General features: G+C 33.9%; 2 protein-coding genes across 3 annotated transcripts in view; both read left to right on the top strand.

Moving 5' to 3' along the window:
• LOC127853552 (activating signal cointegrator 1 complex subunit 3-like) overlaps positions 1-17,223 on the top strand; it is a 215,834-nt gene that overhangs the window by 91,668 nt on the left and 106,943 nt on the right.
• Positions 1-17,223, top strand: part of LOC127853554 (uncharacterized) — a 28,611-nt gene that overhangs the window by 1,179 nt on the left and 10,209 nt on the right. The window contains exon 1 of one of the 2 annotated variants that reach the window (XM_052388143.1): positions 406-557. The exons of the other annotated variant lie outside the window; for it this stretch is intronic. The gene's annotated coding sequence lies outside the window, so the exon portion shown is untranslated. Of the gene's footprint in view, positions 1-405; positions 558-17,223 lie in introns of those variants that run through there. 2 annotated transcript variants of the gene reach the window in all.

The raw sequence follows: 17,223 nt of genomic DNA, 5'->3' as shown, positions 1-17,223 counted from the left end.
AGAACTGGTTCTACCCAGGAAACAGACTTGAGAGCGTCTTAGAAAGCAATCGCTCTTAAATAATGTAGGTTGATATTACATTCAATTTAATAGTCCTTTATTTGTGTACTTTACTGACATGTTGTTGTGTGTACAATGCATAAACCATTACAAATCAATGCATTTATTAGAATGTAATTATATTTTAATTAGAACCAATATTTGTACGCAATTAAAACTAATATCTATTATTGTAAAATGGTCTCCACCATTTACAGATTTTGTATTGATTTCAGAAAGTGAGCTCAACTCATTTAATTGGAAATAATTTACCGTCAACCCAGTGTGCATCATTACTGATAACATTTGCAGTGCTAAATGTAAATTGTGTTCAGCAGTTTTCATTCATTTGCAAACGAAGGCATGAAAATTGCACCCAACCACAAAAAAATTTGTTTCAGTATTTGGACATGAAAAAATTCATTGAGTCATGCTTTCATGATTATGTTAGCATTTTGATAACAGTATAGTATAGCAAAATAATTTGCATGTGGTTTAGTCTGGTCTACAATTTGTTTGTAAGTACTGTTTTGTTAATTGTTTTATAACATTGTCAAATGTATTTTTTTTTCCAAAGAATTTGAAACAGCCGACAAAATGGATTCTCATGTGTAGTTAAACTATTTAAATAAAATAATTTTATATCATTAAAACAGTGGATTATAATTATATAGTTTAACAATAAGATAAAAAGCCATCTGCTTATTTAAAATCATTTACTTTAAGGCATTTGGTCTCATTTCTTTCACATTTAATTATAAAATTATTTAATAATTATTTTAGATATCTGTCACAATTATTAAAAGGTTAAGTAGGAGAAATGTAATGTGAATTCTCTTGTAGGAAATAGTTTGCTAGCTATTATAAATCACATTTTTATTATATCGTTTGGAACAGACATATAAATAACAATATATTAAAATAAGAATTTTCTTAAATTATATATATTATTATTTATTTTTTATCATTGTGTATCTTGTTCAAATTGTAAAAATACAGAAAATAGTTTATTTGTTTTCTTTTTTTGTGATTAAACAATGTATATGTGAAAAAAATAAGCTTGTTTGGCAAAAGACTAGCTTTTATGTAAGTTAAGTTTGTATATGTGAGAGGTCTGACAAGATAAGTTGCAGTTATTAATATGGTTGACTTACTTTAAGTTTATATAAAATAATTGTGATTTGCAGAATAAAAAATGTCCTGAAAATATAAAAAAAATAACATACACTGCTTTTTTTTTTTCAAAAAATATTTGGTAATCATGGTAACCATTATAATTTACATTGAAATTAATACATCAAACGATCGTCTTGCAATATATGTGTGCTCATTCGTGTTTCCTGTTGACATCACATAATATAATAATATTAAAAATGATTAGCACTAGCATATGAAAAGGTGAAGTACACATTTTCAAAAGTGAAAGAGATGTATTCCAGAAATATTCTTGTTCATTGATTGAAGTTCAGTTTTAAGATAATAGAAAACACTACATCTAGCTTTTTTGCCATGCACATTTGTAATTTATAAGGCAAAACCATTTGTACCTAATGGTAACCATTTGTAATGTAATCATTTGTAAAGCATCTTAGAAACTGAATTTAAAACAACAGTTTCTATGGCAACAGTGAGAATAGTTTAACCAAACAGACCTTCTGCCATGTTAACCTAAATAATTAAGACATAATTCCTTCCAGCAAATTGCCAGGAATTGTAATTCTCACTAAATCAATGTCGTAGAAATTTAAGTCCCTGTTTCTTCAATAAGCTAATAATCTATAAATTCACACATACATTTGGTTTTAGCAGATATTTGCATATTTGAAACGGAATAAAATAGTGCATTTGTGTGTATCATTTAATTAATTATTTTGGCTGTTGGTGAAATTATTTTTTCAGAAGAAAACTGAAACAAAAAATATTTTAATTATGTATCAGGTGCATACGAATTTGTAATTGTGTAAGATTTTTATGGAAGCCAAGATCACTTCATATACAATAAAAAAAATCATAATATTTCATTTAGATGCAGCAGACATGATCATTTTGCGGAAAATTTCTTTTAATTTTCACTAACTTATCAAAAAAAAATTATGTTAATGTCCACAAATTGTTTTTTCTTAAATGAGAATATTCAATGAAAGAAGTCTTCACAATTTCTGTTTAATAATTTCTTTATTTGTAGTAGTTAATTTAGAAAATATGATAAAATGCAGCATAAATAATTGAAAACTCTATGTGAAATACCAAAAAATATTCTTTGTTCTTGAATGTCAATTATCACATGATGCACCTCATCTATATTTAAATACTTAAGCAGTTTTTCTCCTCATAAGCGTGACATTAGCGTTGCCATCTGCTACCCAAGTGTGTCTCTGTGACTCTGTAATTTATGTAAATGTTTTGCAAATAATAATCATAATAATCACTTGTTCTTCTTTTGCTGTCATGGATACCATTACTTGGTTATCAGTGAGTTTGTATTTAAATTCCTTCCAAGCTATTTTTTTCCTTTAAAAGGTTCATTTACATGCCGGGTTTGCGGATACTTTGATAACAGATGGCGCTTCGATAACAGAGAACAACAAAAGCCATGCATGAGAGAAGAGTTCATCAGCTTTTTTGCATTTATGTTGTGTTCATTCGTTTTTCAGACACGGGACATTGTTTGGTCGATTAATTATATAGAACTTTGTATTGCGAAGAAAGAAATTCGCAGAAAAATGGTGGATTATATAAAAAAAAAAACGATAAAATTCCATCAATAATCAGCATGAATTGGATGATCAGTACATATTTAAATAAAAAATAAATATACTTGGAAATAAACCAAGAACATGCTTACTTTTCGAAATGAAAGTTCAAGAAATGATTAAGGGTCAGGTGAATCGCACTTCGATCTGATGTTATCATTGTGTAAAAGTAAGTGCTCCCTATATAATATAATAAGCAGAGCTCAAAATAAAGGGAGTTTTCAATTCTGTTATTAGTTTTGTGGCTGTACATTAGTATTGTCTTAATTATGCTATTTTAATGAGCACCAACGACATAGGATTTTATGAAGAACAAAGGTGTATTTGCCTTTTAAAGACCCCTTCCCTCCCGTTATTTAGAGCCCTGCTATTAGTAAAATAAAACACAATCGTGTTGATCTACATGATCCGTTGTATTTTCATCTCTCTGAATCTCAAGTTACCACTAAAAAAGTTCATAATGTAGACAATTATTTCCAGTTGTCACTTGAAATATATTTTTTAAGAAATAAGCATTTTAATCTTATTTAAAAATTGCACTTAAAATATTAAAGGGGCCTTTTCACATTTTTGGTAAAGTGACAAAATTAAAAAAATTAGTTTCAGATTCGCAAATTTTCTTTGTAGTTATGATATTTGTGAGGAAACAGTAATACTGAACATTTACCGTGCTCTAAAATGTCCGTTATTTGCATCTTTTGATGATTTAAAAACCTGAAATGTATAAAGCATTGCAATGCGAAACGATTGAATAAGTTGGAGAGTTTTGTTGTTGTCGTTATATTGTGTGACACTACAAGGATTGCGTATATAAAGTATAAAATACATCACTCATTGTATGAGCTTGTATGGCCAAATAGTCTAAGCATTGGACTTTTACTCAAAGGGTCAGTGGTTCGAGCCCAGTTGAGGGTTACTTTTTGTGCCCCCCTTCGAAGAAGAGGGGGTATATTGCTTTGCTCATGTCTGTATGTCGGTCTGTCCACCAGGTGGTTGTCAGATGATAACTCAAGAACGCTTGGGCCTATGATCATGAAACTTCATAGGTACATTGATCATGACTCGCAGATGACCCCTATTGATTTTGAGGTCACTAGGTCAAAGGTCAAGGTCACGGTGACTCGAAATAGTAAAATGGTTTTTGAATGATAACTCAAGAATGCATACGCGGCCAACAGGGCACACTCTGAACAATATTACTGAAGCAACTGGTCTGTAATCCTAAATCTATAATTATCAGTCCAATGAAACATCATCCTTTTAGTAAAATACAGTGGATCAGTAAAAATATTATCAGAATATGAGATTTTTTGTATATTTTGTATATTAAATATTGTGTTAATGTTTAATTTTGTTGATTAATATAAATATAAGCAGGACAGGGGAGGTAATACACTATTATATTTTTCTTATATACAGGGGAAACAAATGCAATAAGTTTTTGTTACAGCATTTGCCTCTCTTGTAATATATGTAAATTTTACCAAATGTAAGGCTAACTGCAATAACCACCACCACCACCACCACCACCACCACCACCACCACCACCACCACACCACCACCACCACCACCACCACCACACCACCACCACCACCACCACACCTACCACCACCACCACCCACCACCACCACCACCACCACCACCACCACCACCACCACCACCACCACCACCAACCACCACCACCACCACCACCACCACCACCACCACCACCACCACCACCACCACCACCACCACCACACACCACCACCACCACCACCACCACCACCACCACCACCACCACCCACCACCACCACCACCACCACCACCACCACCACCACCACCACCACCACCACCACCACCACCACCACCACCACCACCCACCACCACCACCACCACCACCACCACCACCACCACCACACCACCACCACCACCACCACCCACCACCACCACCACCACCACCACCACCACCACCACCACCACCACCACCACCACCACCACCACCACCACCACCACCACCACCGTTGTTCACAGTGACAAAAAACGTATTCACACAATGACTGCTACTACAACTTATAGCCCATATAGGGGGGCATGCATGTTTTACAAACAGCCCTTGTTTCTTTCTTTAATTTTATTCTTGTTTTTTATTGGAGCTGTTTGGATCCAATGTTTTCATTTATCAATATAACGCATTAAATGACAAACTTTAATATCTGCCAAAATCTGTGAAAAGGTACCTTTAATAGTATTAACTAGAAACTGCGCGGCAGAGGTCGACGTGTATCCCCACGCCGCATGTTTGACCCAGGGGCGCCCCAGGGTTGGTAATGGGGCCATGCATAGTTGAGATTGACAGTATTGTCATAAGAGAAGTTCAGGGTCAATTAGAAGTGAATTGGTGTAGAAACGAAGAAATAATAGTTAAAGGTGATTTTGGGTGGGCGTGGCCTATGTGGGCGGGGCACCCTAGGGTTGGTAATGGGGCCATGCATAGTTGAGATTGACTGTATTGTCATAAAAGAAGTTCAGTATCAATTTGAAGTGAATCGGTGTAGAGATGAAGAAATTATAGTAAAAGGCAATTTTGGGTGGGCGTGGCCTATGTGGGCGGGGCGCCCCATGGTTGGTAATGGGGCCATGAATAGTTGAGATTAACCGTATTGTCATAAGAGGTTCAGTATCAATTTGAAGTAAATCGGTGTAGAAATGAAGAAATTATAGTAAAACTGCAATTTTGGTAATGGGGCCATGCATAGTTGAGATTGACTGTATTGTCATAATTAGAGAGGTTCGTATCAATTTGAAGACAATCGGTGTAGAAATGAAGAAATTATATTAAAATAACCTAAAAAAAAGAGTAAAAATCTCTGACCCGGCCCCGCCCCAACCCCCATAAATTTTGACCCAGGGGTCAGATCAAAATTCCAAATAGTGCAGGGTCGCACATATGCTCATAGCTACCATGTGTGTAAGTTTCAAGGTTCTAGTGCTTATAGTGTAAGAGGAGATAGTGGCCAGGACGGACAGACAGACAGACAGACAGACGGACGTCGGAGATGACCACAATATCCCCACGCTTTTAAAAAAGCGTGGGGATAATAAATAATAATGATATTTTTGAAAACGAACAATGCCATCCAGGTTATATTTCACATGTGGTTAAGTTATGCATAGATTCCCAATGTATCGCTCTTGACTTTGCACATTGATTCGTCCTTCAAAATATTTTGTTAGATTAGCCATAATATACATAAATGCATTTCAGGTAGAAGGTTAAATTCCATTATCAGAGTGCCCAATTTGTTGAAAGTCTCTGTTATCTGAAGAAGTGTTCTTTATCGGGAATCAAAGTGTCTGCAACTTCATGAATACCATTTATTAAAACATGCCCTATCTTCCTTTATATATCATTGAATACTATCAAAATTTCAGTATTTAAAGCACAGGGATTACTCTGAATGCTGGAATATCAAACAATGTCTTGCAATATTTCTTAGTAGTTTTATTTTGTTGAAATGTTTACTGTTTGTCAAGTTCATGCTGTTTTCCGACCAATTTTTCTATTTTTGGGGGGAAAATCTACAAATCTTCCGTGAATTTTTTTCTTCCCAATAGAAAAGGATACACCATTTATAAACTCGACCATGGTACTTGTCTTAAAAACTAATCTTTAGGATATAACTTTAAAACAAAATGAGGAACATACTTTTGTTGTTCTCTGTTATCGAAGTGCCATTTGTTATCAAAGTATCCGCATTACCAGCGTGAGTTAGCAGCCATTGTTATTGTTTTAGGATGATATTTTTATCCTGGTGAAAATGGTCAAAATTTTCAGAATTTAGATGTTTATTTTGTTTGCATTTTCTGGTACTGTGAAAATAATACTAATTATTTACTTGCAACTGCATGCAGTCCACATCTGTTATATGCGTTATTGCTTAAAGCATTTACTCAAGCTGATTGACTATCATGCTCATAGTCCCTCTGATTCTTGTTAATAAATTGCTACTTGTTGCAGTTATGCTTGTTACAAAATTGCTGATAGTCACTCTGATCCTTCAAGTAACAAGTTGTTATTAAATTGCTAACGGTCGCTGTTATGCTTGTTATGTTATTGCTCATAGTCACTCTGATGCTTGTTACAAAAGTGCTTATTGTTGGGAAAATGCTTAATGGAACATAATTGCTCATAGTCTCTCTGAGGCTTATTACAAAATTGCCCATAGTCACTCTGATTGCTTGTTACAAAATTGCTCATAGTCACTCTGATTGCTTGTTACAAAATTGCTCATTGTCACTCTGATGCTTGTTACAAAAGTGCTTATTGTTTGGAAATGCTTAATGGTACATAATTGCTCATAGTCTCTCTGAGGCTTGTTACAAAATTCATATATGCCAGACATCCTGATCTTGGTGGGACAGTCCTGCTTTTGATGTTTGTCCTGGCGCCTTAATGTGACACAATTTGTCCCGACATTTGTAAAAAACGACGTACGTTCTATAACTTCACATTAAAATTCGCTATATTACCATTGCTAATCCCTTTATTGCCCACTGTTAACAAACCATATCTACTAGTCAAGTGCACAAGTGTTGCTTTTGACACCTTATCAGCGATCTATCGGCAAATTATCGATTTTATCGGGCATTTACATTTTACGGAGATATCCGCATAGTGCACATGTGTGTTTACTTCCTGAAAATCGAGAACGTCTGTGTTTATGAAATTCTTAGACACATTTATCGTTAATATTGGCCAGACATTATGAGGTTTGGAAGAAATATTCTGATTACTGACTACAGTAAAGGTTGATTGATTGTTTTAAGTGTGACACTTTTTCGTCACATGTCCCGACATTTTTTTAGGAAATGTCCCTATTTGGACCTGAAAAATTCTGGCATATATGCAAAATTGCTCATAGTGGCTCTGATTGCTTGTTACAAATTGCATTTTTTAAAGACAATATTTATATAACAACATCATACTGCTAGTGATCAATCATTTCATGAAATAATTAAGTGTAAAAAAAGTGCTCCAAAGTCGTACCATTATACGCTTATTTTAAAACTGCTGAATTGTATCAGGGATACTGATTAAACAATATAACATTTTAATCTACAAACAAATAAACAATGTGTATGTATGTTACACATGTAATGAAGTTCAGATGTGTTAAGGGCCATGATAGCATTACTACTAGAGACTTTATATTGCTGACACTTACTGTTTGCTGGTTTTCCTCTAAAGTCTAGAAATTTAAATTTCTAAAATGGAAGTTCGTAGCCTTTAGGGACATGGCTCTGTTGTTGCAAAGGAAATAAATTGATCCCATGTTGTTTATTTAGGAAAAAAGTTAATCATTATTGCTAGCAAGTGCATTTCAGGGATGTTACTTGTTTGTTATAATGATTGCTTTTTTTTTAAATCCCATACATAAATGTTGCAAGAGGTTTAAAGTGTTTGCCTAAGTCCAGCTGTATGTGATTGTGTCCTAATACAAGTTTCCTGAATTGTTCATTCATCTAGCAAGAACCTTCAGAAATTGCATACACTGCAGACCTGTTATATTGCAGTTCGTGGGATCGCAATCGCAATGTATCTGGAGTGCGATATAACTTGTCTGGTTATTCATGCATGTATTTGTACTAATGAGCATAGTTTGGAAATAGCAGAACACGTTGCTCACCTACCTTATAGCACTATGTGATATATCCATATGTTATACATTTATATAACAGAAAACATTATTCCATGTTAGTATTTTTAAATGTGTATAATTAAATTGGTGGTCTGAAAAGTATTGGCAAAATTTATTTTTCACTAAAGTCAATAAAATCTGCCCACAGATAAACAGTCCACAAGTTTTTAGCTTTCACAAAAAATGTTTTTAGCTTTGTGGTCATGGTTAGCTTTTGTGACCACATTTTGTCTGTAATTTGCCTTGTTAACACACTTGAGTCCACATTTTTTATTTCCAATCTACATGAAACTTGGTCTGTAGGTTTGTCTCAATTATATCATGGACGGGTTTAGAAATGGTTCCGGTTGGTTGAAAAACATGGCCGCAAGGGGGCAGGGAATTTTTCCTAATTTGGCTATAGTAAAACCTTTGTAGTAAAGTTTAGTTTTATTATGTCATTATTATGTAACTTTAATTATATGATGTCATTTTTCATAACACAGATTTTTCATAATTAACAGTTAGTCATCAGCACTTATGATAAGCCTATCAACTAAGAGAAAGCTAAAAGAAAGACAACCTTTACATAAGTTTGCAGTATTTATCTCCCTTGTTTAACCTGGTTACTCAGGTTCCCTAATCTATTTTTAGATCAACTTTGGAATTTGTTAGACCCCCTTGGTTTCAAAACACTTTAAGGTCTAATACTTCAAAATGCATATTTTTCTAATATAATGACATTTTTGGCAAAGTTGTAATTTTCTTGTGTAAATCGGTACTAATTATTTATCACATTTGTTATCGGTATGTTGCAAATTAATCAATAATGGGAACTTCTACTGATAAGCCTTCTTTGAGAAAATCCCCTGCAGAGTTCCTCAGAGCTTAGATATTGATTATTAATTAACCAGTCGCCACCTGTCAATCAAATTTTCCGATTAGCCAATCAGATATCGATTTTTCACACACCCCTTAGCAGCGCTTATCTGGCCGCCATTTTGTCCGACAAACAAAGCGTGTTGTACATATAGAATGAGCGTAACTTTTAAGGGTTTACACAGATTTTATATCAATTGCCTGATAATTGCTGTTTGATCATAACTTAAAATTGTAGATGTTATACACACTGTATAAAAGGACATTATTTTACTTATCTTTCTAGAAAATATTAACGAGTAATGAAAAAAATATGAACACAACAGTTGTGCGTTCTGTAAAACGTGTTAAACCGTTTGATGCACAATATTAGCTGATATTAGTAAGCAGTTAGGGCAGCTTAATAATTGCCACAAGTGTTTTTTTAATAATCTCGGCGTAATTGTAGATAATTAATAAATAACAGTATATGTTTATCAGAATGTAGGAACATTGAGGCAGTGTTAGGTACTGTACACAAGAAAAGAAAACTGTTTAATTACTTCCAATAACATATTTATTTTCTGTTGATTATTATCAACGGAAACATTCATTAATTATTAACTTAAATATTGTTTTAACAAAATAAAAAAAAAACAGCTAAAGGTGTTTTCAACGTGGCTTAGCCAGCTAAAGTGACTTCATGTTTAAAGTGTACAATACATTATATTGTTATGGGGAGAAATGTGAACATCTCAATGAACATATTAAGGTGAACTAGTTATAAACAAATGCATCATTTTACTTAATAAATTTAATTCGAATATTCGTGAACAGTACTGGAGAACCAACATTTCATTTTTCGAGAGTGAACTGTAACTGGATCGCATAAAAAACATGATATAAAAATGCCTATCAGACTATCTTTAAATGAAACCACGAAATTAGGCATATATTAAATTACGGTTTAACTCAAAAGTTGATTTATATCTAAATTAAGAGAATCAGTGTCTTTTTGAAAATAACACAATAAACCAGAGATCTATCTATACATTTTAATAAATGGAATAAAAACGCACTCATTCATAATGATATAGATGCGTCATTTAGTTTGGATACTTATATTCATCAAAATCATTATATATAAATAGCCCTAAGGCCGTTTAATACAAATCCAAGATTATAATCAAATAAATGTTCATTTTTACAAGGGATCTTTATTCAGCTCCCTATATATGTATATTAAGCGTTAAACTTTCTGATAGTCAGTCTTTCGTTTACTCAATTATTTTGATTACGCAATTTCTCTATACAACATATATGATTTGATTTAAGTTTTACAAAGCAGTTTAGTTTACGGCTTTAACAGTTTATATTGTAGTAAAAAGCCTGATACATCATTACAAAATATACGATTTCACCCGCCTAATCCGCCATCATTGCAATCTGCTTGTCGGAGTTTTCCAATCACTATACCACGTGACTGTGTGGGCGGAGCGATCTATAATTTGGCGACTGGTCAATTATTGGTGTAATTTGATAGTTGGATGCATGTGGACTTCGCATATTTTATTAGAAGTATGTTGTTTATGTTCAATTTAAATAGCATTGTTGTTTTGAGTGTTTTTATTATATTTTTTAGTCTATGAGTAGAGATTATATTGTTAACCAATCAAAATGTCTGTAAATGGACTGTTCTAATGAAAAATAGACTGTTCTGCAAGTACTCTCAGAGCTGTATAAAATAAGCTGTTCTGGCTGATTTAATCACTTGATGCTTTCTTGAAAAGGTAACAACTCTTGAAAAAGGTGGGAATTTTAAAATAATTAAACTTTAAACTATTGTAACATCAGCATCACGACTTTTTGGCATTATTTTCTAAATTATTCTTATTATTTAGATTATTTTTATTCGGTATTTTCTAAATTAGGAAGACTCTATTTTAATTAAATAACTTTAGTAAATCCTTCTTATTTTTTACATGTGAGCCACTGGAGTTTCCCACTCTCCATAAATTGTGTTCTTCAGATTAAGTTAGACCTATTTTCTAAACTAGATTATTCATACATGCCATAATTTTTTAGACCAACTCCGGGACATTGAGTTAAATTGTCCGGGACTTTTGCCGATTTTCCGGGACATGTATAAAATGTAGCGATATTTATAGACATATGCATTTTTGGTACGTTTTTTTTTGTTTCGCATCGTTAATTGCAAAAGTTCGAAAGCCTAACCGAAATACACTTGATCTATTAACGTCAAATTCAACATAACTACTTCCGTTACTAAATACAAGCCACGTGTTTTCAGTGTAAGCGTTCTAAACATAGATGGTGACGTCACTGCGTTATTGTTATTAAGACCGGTGTGTAACGTGTAGTTGTTGATACGCCTTTATTCATTTATAACATTTATATAATAAAAAATACAACAATACAGTACCGTTAGATCGTCAACTCAAATCAATTCACAATACATACAACCAATCACAATAAAACAAATACAACAAAACAGTACCGGTAGATCGTCAACTTAAAATCCGGACAGTCACACATTAGTTACACACTTGTTTCGCTGCTACACACATTTCACTCTTGATCTGAGTGTTTAATTTTTTACTCACCGATGTTGGACTTGAGATGTGTGAACAACTATCCTTTGCCCTTACGCAGCGGGAAATAATGACAATGTACATTAAAGTCAATTAACAACCACATTAAACAATGCCGCTTTTTCGGTTTGAACGCGAACGTGAGACAATCGATATGATAGCAGGACCCCTGTTAATTGATCGATTTTGACACGTAGCGTAGTCTGCCTATTCGGGTAGGCATTGTCATGGAGACGCTGCAAATATGCACAGATTCGAGGTGCAGTTAAGCCTAAGATAAGGTACATGTATATATGGATTTAGTAAATTCCGGGACATTTGACAGATTTCCGGGACAGCGGGACAAGTTCTTTATTTCCGGGACTGTCCCGGACAATCCGGGACATATGGCATGTATGGATTATTGAAGCAATTTCTAGACTTACAGTAACTTATAATTATATCAGTTTTTGACAGATTGTGAACTTCTTTTGTTTTACATTCATTAAGGTATTTGCTGTATTTTGTTCATTTTTAATGATACTTAGATTCTTTAGACATGGCTTGTACCTGTTCTTAATTCTCTGTCATTGTTCTTCATTTTACTAGTTCTTAGAATAAAAGTTAGTGGTTTTCGTTAAAGCTGCTTTGGTTTTCACTTATAGATTTAATTCTTTGATTGTATTAAGGCGTATCTGACTGGACGCCTTCAGTTAATTGAATTGCAACCAGTCAGTGGTGTCATCCTGACTTGAAATAAGCGATCTTTAATTAGACTGGAAAAATATTTCTTTATTACATAAGTGCTCACAAAGTTGCATAACTAGTAACCGTCCTGTGACCGGTTCACTTGCGTAAGCGAAGAGACCGCACCGCCACACCTTGTTAACACTTTAAAAGCCAGATTTATTGTCAGATCTTCATGAAATTTGGCCAGAATATTTATCTCAATAATATCTTGGATGAGTTGTAATATGGTTCCGGTTGGTTTAAAAACATCGCTGCCAGGGGTTGGGGCATTATCCTTGATCTCTGATTAGAAATCATGGAATCTTGAAACATGACAAAAACAAGATCCAAAATTTGGCCAGACATGAATTTTAATGCTGTAATCTGTATATATGGTGCTTAAGGATATATAAAATAAATAAATTACCATAAAAATCACACAATGATTTTACTGTGCTATTTGTTGTCATGGATAAATCATGAAATAATCCTTTAAAATTGCATTCATAAGTTTGTATCCACATTGCGTCAATTTCAGTCATTACAATGCCTTTGCTGCTCAAAAGTCCTTAGCAAAGTATTTTTTTTTACAAATGTATTTTGTTTAAAGTACCATTTATACAATTTTAGCATTAACCTTGCCCAGAACAAACCTGTCAACTTTCAGATAACTCTTTGCTAAACTATACTTAATTACTGATCACCATTTGTATCCGGCTGTCAATGCAAATATCTTCTATTGCCAGTTTGTCATTTATTCTGAAGTTTTGAGGGGTAAGTGCTTGTAGATCATTTGCTAATGAACTGACAATATTTACCAATTGAAGATAATTGATGTCCTGCAAATGGTTTTCTTTTGCTGAAAAGTGCATTGTCATTATATATTTCAGTAATTTATCAACTGATCATTGATGCCAGAAATTAAAACATTCAGTTATTTAAAAGGTCAAATGTTACTCGTAGATTTTTATGCATTTTTTGCCTCTTAAAATTGATTTTAAAATACATAAGTGATTTTTAATTTGGGAAATTTTCGAGCAATCTTATTGTAAAATTCATTCAATAATATTAAGTTTCATTGTTCTAATCTTTTTAATAAATTGTATACTTTAATAAACAAAACCTACAAACAAACTTTATTGATAGATCATTTATTCTATTGTTGTCATCTTTGGATAGGAAAAGAATACTGGTGAGTTTACATGGCCATGCCGTGCATCCTCTTATCAAATCAAAATGTTATGAAATAATGAAGTTGTAATACTCCAGCTTTTGTACTGTCATGTTTTATCATCCATTATCAAAGCCCATTTCAAGTCTTCTGTATTTCAACTAAGTGGCAGAAATCATTGGACGTTGACAAAAGTGTGAGGAGTTTTTTGTTAAAATCTTTATTACCTTGGTAGTTTTACAATGCATTATCTGATGGTGCAACATATTTACCGAGTGTATTCACGCTTTAATAGAATTTTGAATAAAAAAATATTTTTGAAGTGCTGATACAATTATTGCCAAACACATAGGATATTTATTTTGAGTTCCCCTCAGCGCCAAGTGTGCTATTGTGGTCACCCTAGTGTTGCCAAGTGTGCTATTGTGGTCACCCTAGTGTTGCGTCGGTAGTCCCATTGTGGTCACCCTAGTGTTGCGTCGGTAGTCCTATTGTGGTCACCCTAGTGTTGCGTCGGTAGTCCTATTGTGGTCACCCTAGTGTTGCGTCGGTAGTCCTATTGTGGTCACCCTAGTGTTGCGTCGGTAGTCCTATTGTGGTCACCCTAGTGTTGCGTCGGTAGTCCTATTGTGGTCACCCTAGTGTTGCGTCGGTAGTCCTGTGTTGTCCAAGTGTGCTATTGTGGTCACCCTAGTGTTGCCTCGGTAGTGTGCTATTGTGGTCACCCTAGTGTTGCCTCGGTAGTGTGCTATTGTGGTCACCCTAGTGTTGCCTCGGTAGTCCTGTGTTGTGTATCAACTGTTGTGTGTGGTAAACTTATGCTTGTTACCTTTCTAGTGGCCAAATTTGTCACCCAATCCTAATGAAACTTGGTCAGAACGTTAATCTTGACAATATGTAGACAGACTTTGAATCTGGGTCAAATGCCTCCAAAAAAATGTCACCTGGCAAAACCTTGTAAACGCTATGGAAGCCACATTTATGACTCAAACTGGATGAAACTTTTCAGAATGTTTATGATTGAAATTTCTAAGCTCATCAGAGTTCAGATCGGGGTCCGAAATCTAGGTCACTAGGTCAAATCTTAGAAAATATTTGTTACTGCCGTAGAGACCACATTTGTTATCAAATCTTGATTACACTTGGTCAGAATGTTTGTCTGAACAATGTCTATGCAGAGTTTGAATCTGGGTGACATGATTGTGTTTAAAACCAAGGTCATAATATCAAATCTAAAGAAAACTTTGTTGCCACTCAAGAAGCCAGATGCATCACTCAATCTTGATGAAACTTGGTTAGAATGTTTATCTTAACAATATTCAGGACAAACTTGAATATGGGTCATGTATGTCTGAAAACAAGGTTTCCAAGTCAAATATTAGAAAAACCTTATTACAATTAGGGAGGGCACATGTATGACACAATCGTGATGAAACTTAGTTTAATTGGTAATTTTGACAAAATCTAGGCAGAGTTCTAATCTTTGTCATGTGTTTTCAAAACCTAGGTCACCTGGTCAAATCTTAGAAAAAACACTCTAGAAGTCACTTGAAGTGACTTGATCTTGATTAATGTTTGTAGGGAATGTTCATTATGAAAATATATAGGCCAAGGTCAAATCTGAGATAAGTGTGTCCAAGAATTAGGTCGCTGGGTCAAATCTTAGAAAAGGCATGTTACCACATTTATAACTCAATCTTGATGAAGCATGGACAGAAAGTTAATATTGACAATATCAAGTTCATGTTTGACCAGGGTCCAGTGGCTTCAAAAATAGGTTACCTGGTTTGGGTTCAGGTTGTTGGCAGATCAAATCCCTCTTGAACTATGCAACCATGTCTTCTTGTTTACTATAAACATCCATATCTTGTCACAGTGAAATACCTGGCATTCTTAAATCAAAGCGCTGAAGGCACTGAAGTTGTTCGCTGTTGTCGTCCTAGATTAGCTTGCTCGCATTGCACAGGCTAATCAGTGTGCACAGGCTAATATTATTTGACATGCATAAAGCTCCGTTTTCCCTTAAAGCTGCCAATATGTACAGATTTCAACGATACACACTAGACTGGCCAATGTCGACTTACAAGCTGGTAAATACACCCACTGCAGTAGTATAGCAGACCCTCTTAAGCATTCGTCGTCTGCAGTGCAGACAGGCAGCGGTAATCGTTCCTAGCATAGTGAGTTACAGTCCTTAGCATAGCTAAGCTAGCTAAGCACATACTGATTTGCAAAACATGCTCTGTAAATTCAATCGGCCGCTAACGCGACAAACTAAAAATAGCATTTAACTCATTTTCATATTGTTCATGATTGCTTGTTTCAATCTTAATTCTAATGTAGTAAATAAAATGAAATCTAATAAGGATACACTGTTAACTTCAGATCAAATGCAATTTATTCTGCCATATATCAATAAAACTAAACTCATCTAAACATCCCTCTTCAGCTTCAGCACTGCTGAAATCATGTATGTAATATACGTATAAAAAATAATTGGAATCTATTCTTCTAGAGATGAGATTGCTCCAGGATGGTGATTTATTGTGCTTCCAATAGGAAATTTGCGTGCATTGTGTAGCTTTATTCTTTAACACATTTTGCTTTTGCTGAAGCTAGACAATACTAGCTAGTCTTCCATGGTAAATGGTCAGGGCATTTTTATTTTATAGCTGTGACAAAGCGGAATATAGACTGTAAAGCCTCAGATTAAAAAAAAAAAATTCAATTTTTTTTCCCTATTAGTAATATGGCATGAAAGTTATCCTAATGTTTTTTTTTTACACCCTTTTTCCCCATATTTGGAGGCCAAGTCCCCTAGAGATAATAAAATGTGTTTATGGTACATTGAGAGTTGAATGTGAATGTGTCTTTTGTATTTGCTCTGCATTTCTTTATCAGAGACAATAGTTTTACCCTCAAATATTTAATTGTTTAGTGCATTGATGATTGTCTTGTAAAATATATTATGGTCTCTGGAAAGGTCATTTTTCTCTGCTATTTTTACCATTCTTTTGAATTAAATTATTTTCCTTTGATATATCTTCAACTGAAAAAAGTCATAATATAAATTAACTTGTCTTTTGCTGTTTGTCACAAATTCTTGTGGGTTGCATCACAGTGTTTTGTAATATTTTGGTATCCTTTCCAAAGTGCAAGAAAAGATGCCAAGTGAAGCAAAAGTTCTTGCAAAAATAAAATTTTGACAATTTCATGTTTCACTTATATCAAGTGTTAGGATAACATGTCAAAGTAACTTGCTAAAAAATATACATGTTCAACTTTGATATTTCAAAATACTTTATATATATTGAAAGCGAGTTAAATACAATCTTCCACCTTTTTTTTAAACAGATGTAAAATGGATATATACACATCTAACTACTAGAAAAGGCCAAAAAAGTAGTACCAGAAAATAAATGAAA

Source organism: Dreissena polymorpha, chromosome 12 (genome assembly GCF_020536995.1).
Source record: "Dreissena polymorpha isolate Duluth1 chromosome 12, UMN_Dpol_1.0, whole genome shotgun sequence".
Classification (NCBI taxonomy): domain Eukaryota; kingdom Metazoa; phylum Mollusca; class Bivalvia; order Myida; family Dreissenidae; genus Dreissena; species Dreissena polymorpha.
Note: the sequence above shows the minus strand (reverse complement) of the source record. Positions and strands in the feature narration are given on the sequence as shown.